Source organism: Palaemon carinicauda, chromosome 27, assembly GCF_036898095.1.
Source record: "Palaemon carinicauda isolate YSFRI2023 chromosome 27, ASM3689809v2, whole genome shotgun sequence".
NCBI lineage: Eukaryota > Metazoa > Arthropoda > Malacostraca > Decapoda > Palaemonidae > Palaemon > Palaemon carinicauda.
In genome coordinates this window covers 54,516,074-54,522,073 of record NC_090751.1, presented here as the reverse complement: position 1 = coordinate 54,522,073, position 6,000 = coordinate 54,516,074, and positions in this window count along the sequence as shown.

Here is a 6,000-nt window from a genome sequence, read left to right as displayed (position 1 = left end):
GTGGAATAGCCTCGATGTGTACGCCTTTCCTCCATTCAGTCTCCTACGGCAGACCATAAACCGTCTTCGAGGGGCAAGACAAGAAAGGATGACATTGGTGTTCAGTTTTTCTATGAATAATATAAATTTTCTATGCCTAAGGAACTATTTCCACCTCTTGAGTAAGTTAACAGTGCTGACAACACTTGTCATGACATCACTTCTCTTCACTATTTTGGTGAATAATACAGTGCAGTGTGATGAGATGCACTATTTTTCCTTTAAAAGCTCAACTAACCCCACATTACAGTATTGCCAGCCATAGCTTTCGCACCATCAGTTGCAATGCAGGAACACTTTTTAAACTCTCCATTTTAAACATAAGGCTTACCCGGTAGTTATATGTATAGCTTACGTCCCTGACGTCACGGCAGAAAATTCAAAACTCGCGCCAATCGCCAATTGGATAGCCAGGTGTACCACCCCTGCGCCCTAGCGAGGTACCTGGGAACCATTCCAGGAACCCTCATATATTCTCTGCCGTCGATAGAAGCGACACAGGAATTCTGCTCTCGTCAATATTGATCTTATTTTGGTGAAGTACAAAACTTTGGTTGTTGACTCCCGCTTGTTTTTTATCTCGCTTTGGATATTCTTTAATTTGATTTGGATTTAGAAAATTTTTTACCTTTGCTTGTCTGATTTCTCTTTAAATTTTCAAAATGGCCACCCCCCCTATAACTTTTAGGTTATGTGTGAGAAGTGGGTGTAAGACCCGAATGGCAAAAGCTTCACTTGACCCCCATTCTCTCTGTTTTGCTTGCAGAGGTAAAGAGTGTGATTTAGGAGATCGCTGTGATGAGTGTGTACTACTATCAGAGCATGAATGGATTGAGTTTGATAGGTATAGACGTAAACTCAAAACGGATAGATTGAGGCGAAGTTCTTCTCGCTCTTCTAAAGACTTTTCATCTTCCCATGTCATTAATCCTGTTCCTTCCCCTGTAGTGGTAGATCCTGATCCCACTATTGCAACTGCTAATGAGCCGTCACTCAAAGATATGTTTGTGGCGATTCAAGCGCTGGGCGCTAAAGTGGAATCGTTTGCTGCGGACAGAACACAGCTGATGTCCGATGTAAGGCAGTTGAAAGGTGAAAGTGCAGTGAAGTTAAGTGCAGTGGAGGGTGCGCCTGCTTGCGTCTGTCGTCGTCCTAGTCCTAGACCTCTTCCAAGCTCCCCAACCCCTGGGAGAAGGAATATCGAAAGGTGAAAGGAGATGAGAGGCTTTAATACACGAGCAGACGTCCCCTCGAACGTACCTGTGGGCACTTCCCAGGACGTTCACCCTCACCAATGGAAAGGTGAGGTTAAGTGTTTCTCGTCGTCTTCGGATGACCCCTTGCCTAAAAGAGGCTGGAAGCTTGCTTCCAGACCTCTTAAGAGGAACTATGATAAGGCCTACCGACGTCCTGCTAGTTCACGTCCTGGATGTAGTCACTGGGATACACTAGAGACATTTGAAAGTCCTCCGATAAAACATTCTTATAGGACGTTGGACGCTTCCAAGGATCCTCCTATGCAGTCAGGACCAGGCTTAACCTCATTCCAGGCGCCAGCGCAGCCTTCAGACTGGTTTTCACCTTCCAGGCGCTCTGTTCCTCTGAGCGATGAGGAGAATTGTGGTTTCATCACCGATTTCACAACGTTCAGATCCTAATTTTGTTATGCTGTAAAGACATGCAAAACAGGCTCTTGTCGTTCATGCAGAACTACCAGCGTAGCGACAAACCTCAAACCAGCAAATGTGACAGTTTTGGTCGGGATCGAGACAGCGAGCAGGCTGTTCTACAAGTTTCGAAACGTCCTGTAGGACGTATGCTCGAACGCCCTCATAGTCGAGGATCTAAGTTTCATGCTAGCCTCTATGAACATCCTTTAGGAAGTGATCGTGAACGTTCAACTAAGTCCGCTGTTGACAGCCCCTATATAGAACACGAACGCCCTTATAAGCGCAAGGAGATCCTTCCGTCAGATTGTGTGCTCGAACGTCCTTCAAAGAAAGACGTTGGACGTCCTGTTAAACAGGTTACCGAACGTCCTTCCAAACGTGCTGCCAAACGTCCTGAGAAACAGGCTGCCGTTCGTCCTTTGAAGCAGGCTATCGAACGTCCTTCGAAACAGGCTACCGAACATCCTACGAAACAGGCTGCCGAACGTCCTGCGAAACAAGCTGTCGAACGTCCTACATTTCAGGACGCTCTTCACTCCTCAAATTATTTTAGTAAACGTCCTCCAGGTCGTGTTTCAGAACGGAAAACAGACGAACAAGTCGCTGAACAGCAAGCGGTTCGCAGCGTCGAAGCTTGTCAGGAATTGACGGCAAGCGCGTTTCCGTATACGATCCTGAACGCCCTGTATTTCGAATGCTAGTCTGGATTATGATAATGAGGCTCACTCTTCCCAAGAAGACATTGATGCAGTTCAAGTTCAGGAACTCTTTGACTCCGATCAAGTTGATTGCGAGCGTTCGACTGAGCCGCAAGCGTCACGCCCTCTTGATATTTCTCGTAATGATCCTGTTTCTATTGCTGTTGGTACTCAGGATATTTTTGAGAAGGAAACTGCTCTCAACACTGCTGCTCCCGAAGGAACGTTGCCAGAGAAGGATATAGAATGCCAGCTTTCTCGTATGGAGTTTGATGAAGTCTCGGATGACGAGGACTCTCTTTTCGTCATTCTGCCGACTTGAAAAAACTGATGAAAGTTTTTACTTAGGAGTTCTCAGACTTTTTTGTGCCAGTGGCTCCCCATTCGCCACCATTTGAGTTTACTCTTGGGAAGGCCTCTAAGATAGCTCGCTTTACCAAGATGATGTTATCGCGCTCATCTAAGAGAGCTCTTAAATTGATGGGTGACTGGTTACAGTCTAAGAAAGCCTTAGGAAAAGCAGCTATCTCCTTTCCTCCGGCTAGACTGGCCTCCAGGTCTAGTATCTGGTACGAGACAGGAGAAGTTCTCAGCTTGGGGATACCTGCCTCTGCCCAGGGAGATTTCTCAAGCCTTGTAGACGCTTTTCGTCGGTCGGCCATGAGGGAGACCGAGATCTTCTGGTCTATTTCGGAGATGGACCACCTGCTCAAGGGCATATTTAGAGCCTTTGAAGTTTTTAACTTCTTAGACTGGACTCTTGGAGCTCTCGGTAAAAAAAGTCTACTTTTAAAGAGGGGGATACCTCTGCCCTAGTCCATTTGATGTCTTGTATGGACAAGGCTTTACGGGATGGATCCAACGAACTAGCAGCGCTCTTTTCTGCTGGCATCCTTAAGAAAAGGGATCAATTATGCTCGTTTCTTTCGCTGGGGGTTACTCCCTTCCAGAAGTTCGAGCTGTTGTATGCGCCTCTTTCTCCATTGTTGTTCCCACAAGAACTAATCAAGGAGATATTGGCAGCCTTGGCTCAAAAAGCTACTCAGGATCTTGTCTCTAAGACAGCCAGAAAAGCTCTTCCACCCTCAATTACCAGTCGCAAGCTTAAGGAAGAAACTTTTCCCAAGTTTTCTCGGCCCTTTCGAGGGAGATCTTCCAGCAGGGGTAGCTCCAGACCTGACGCTAGAAGGAATAAGAGAAGAGGCTTTAGAGCAGGGCGACGCAGGGTTTGCGGCTTTCGCCTTCAGGCAGTAGGGGCCAGACTACTCAACATCTGGGAAGCGTAGATGTCAGGATGCCTGAAAACTTTAAATCAATCAATCAATCTGGCAAGCGTGGGAGAAGAGAGGAGCAGATCAGTGGTCTATACAGATCTTGAAGGAGGGTTACAAGATCCCCTTTCAAGGGAGTCCTCCTTTGGTCTTAGTTCCTGTGGATCTCTCTCCCAGATACAGAGAGGAGGCAAAGAGACAAGCTCAATCGACCCAAGTGTCTCTATGTTGAAAAAGGGGGCCATAGAGAAGATGCAGGATATTTGTTCACCGGGTTTTTACAACCAACTGTTCCTGGTACCCAAGAACTCGGGGGGGATGGCGTCCAGTTCTGGACGTTAGTGCACTGAACAAGTTCATCCTGAAGACGAAGTTCTCTATGGAGACTTCAAAATCAGTGCTAGCCGCAGTAAGGAAGGGCGACTGGATGGTCTCTTTAGACCTCCAGGACGCCTACTTCCACATCCCTAACCATCCGAACTTCAGACCTTACCTAAGGTTCGTCTTCAAGGGAGATGTCTTCCAATTCAGAGCCCTATGCTTCGGCCTTTGCATAGCACCCCAGGTCTTTACGAATCTCATGCTAAATGTAGCAAAGATCCTCCATTCAAGGGGCAAAAGAGCCTCCCTGTATCTCGATGACTGGCTTCTCAGAGCGCACTCATACGATCACTGCCTGAAGGATCTTCAGACAACATTGAACCTTTCAAAAGAGCTGGGTCTCCTTGTAAACAAGGAAAAGTCTCTCTTGATTCCATCTCAAGAGATTCTCTATTTGGGGATGACGATTCGGAGTCAGACTTTTTGGGCTTTTCCGTCTCCTTTAAGGATGGAACAAGCCAGATTGAAACTCCAATCATTTCTAAGCAAGAATATGTGTTCAGCAAGGAAGTGGATGAGCCTAGTAGGAACCCTCTCCTCCTTGGAACAATTTGTTTCCCTAGGAAGACTGAACATTCGTCCTCTCCAGTTCCATCTCAACAGCCATTGGAACAAGGAGAAAGACCTAGAAGCGATGTCCATTCCAATTACGAACATCATCAAAGACTGCCTTCGGTGGTGGGAAGAACCGAACAAGTTCCAGGAAGGTCTCGACCTATCACAAAAGAGCCCAGACCTTGTGTTATGCTCCGACGCCTCGGACGCAGGATGTGGAGCAACCCTAAACAAGTTGGAAGCTTCGGGACTATGGTCAGAGAACCAAAAGTCTTGACATATAAACCACAAGGAATTGTTGGCAGTTCTTTTAGCCCTCAAAAGTTTTGAGGAATCAGTCACCAACAAAGTGGTTCAGGTCAATGCGGACAACACGACAGCATTGGCATACATTACCAAGCAGGGGGGAACTCACTCGATTTCTCTGTACGAGACGGCAAAGAATCTCCTTTTGTGGGCAAGAGAGAGGAACGTTATCCTTCTAACAAGGTTCATCCAAGGGGAGAAAAACGTAACGGCAGACAGCCTCAGCAGAAGAGGTCAGATCCTACCGACAGAGTGGACACTCAATCTTCAAGTTTGCAGGAGCCTATGGCGTCTTTGGGGTCGTCCATGCATAGATCTCTCTGCATCCTCAAAGACAAAGAGGTTAGAGGCCTATTGCTCCCCGGTGCCGGATCCAGAAGCAGTCCACATAGACGCATTTCTTATGGATTGATCCAACCTAGATCTGTACGCCTTCTCACCATACAAGATCCTGTACAAAGTAGTACAGAAATTTGTAACATCCAAAGGAACCAGGATGACCCTAGTGGCTCCCTATTGGCCATCAAGAGATTGGTTGACAGAGGTACTGGAATGGGCGGTAGACACTCCAAGAATACTTCCATTAAGAGTAGATCTACTCAGACAACCCCACTTGGAAAGATTCCATCAAAATCTCCACGCTCTTTAGCTGACTGCCTTCAGACTATCGAAAGACTCACTAGATCTAGAGGCTTTTCGAAGGAGGCAGCTCAGGCCATTGCAAGAGCAAGAAGAACTTAGACTATCAGTCTAAGTGGGAGGTTTTTAGAGAGTGGTGTAGAGTCCACTGTCTTTCCTCATCCAGTACCTCTGTAGCTCAAATTGCGGACTTCCTGCTCCACCTTCGAAGGAAGTGCAATTTCTCCTCCTCCTACTATTAAAGGTTATAGGAGCATGTTAGCAACTGTGTTCAGACATAGAAACCTTGACCTTTACTTAAGTCTTTCGAGACTACAAAACAACAAAACCAAGATTCTCCAGCCTGGAATCTGGATATTGTTTTGAAGTATCTTATGAGCGACAGGTTTGAGCCACTGGATTCAACTTCTATGAAAGACCCTACTATGAAGACTTTATTTT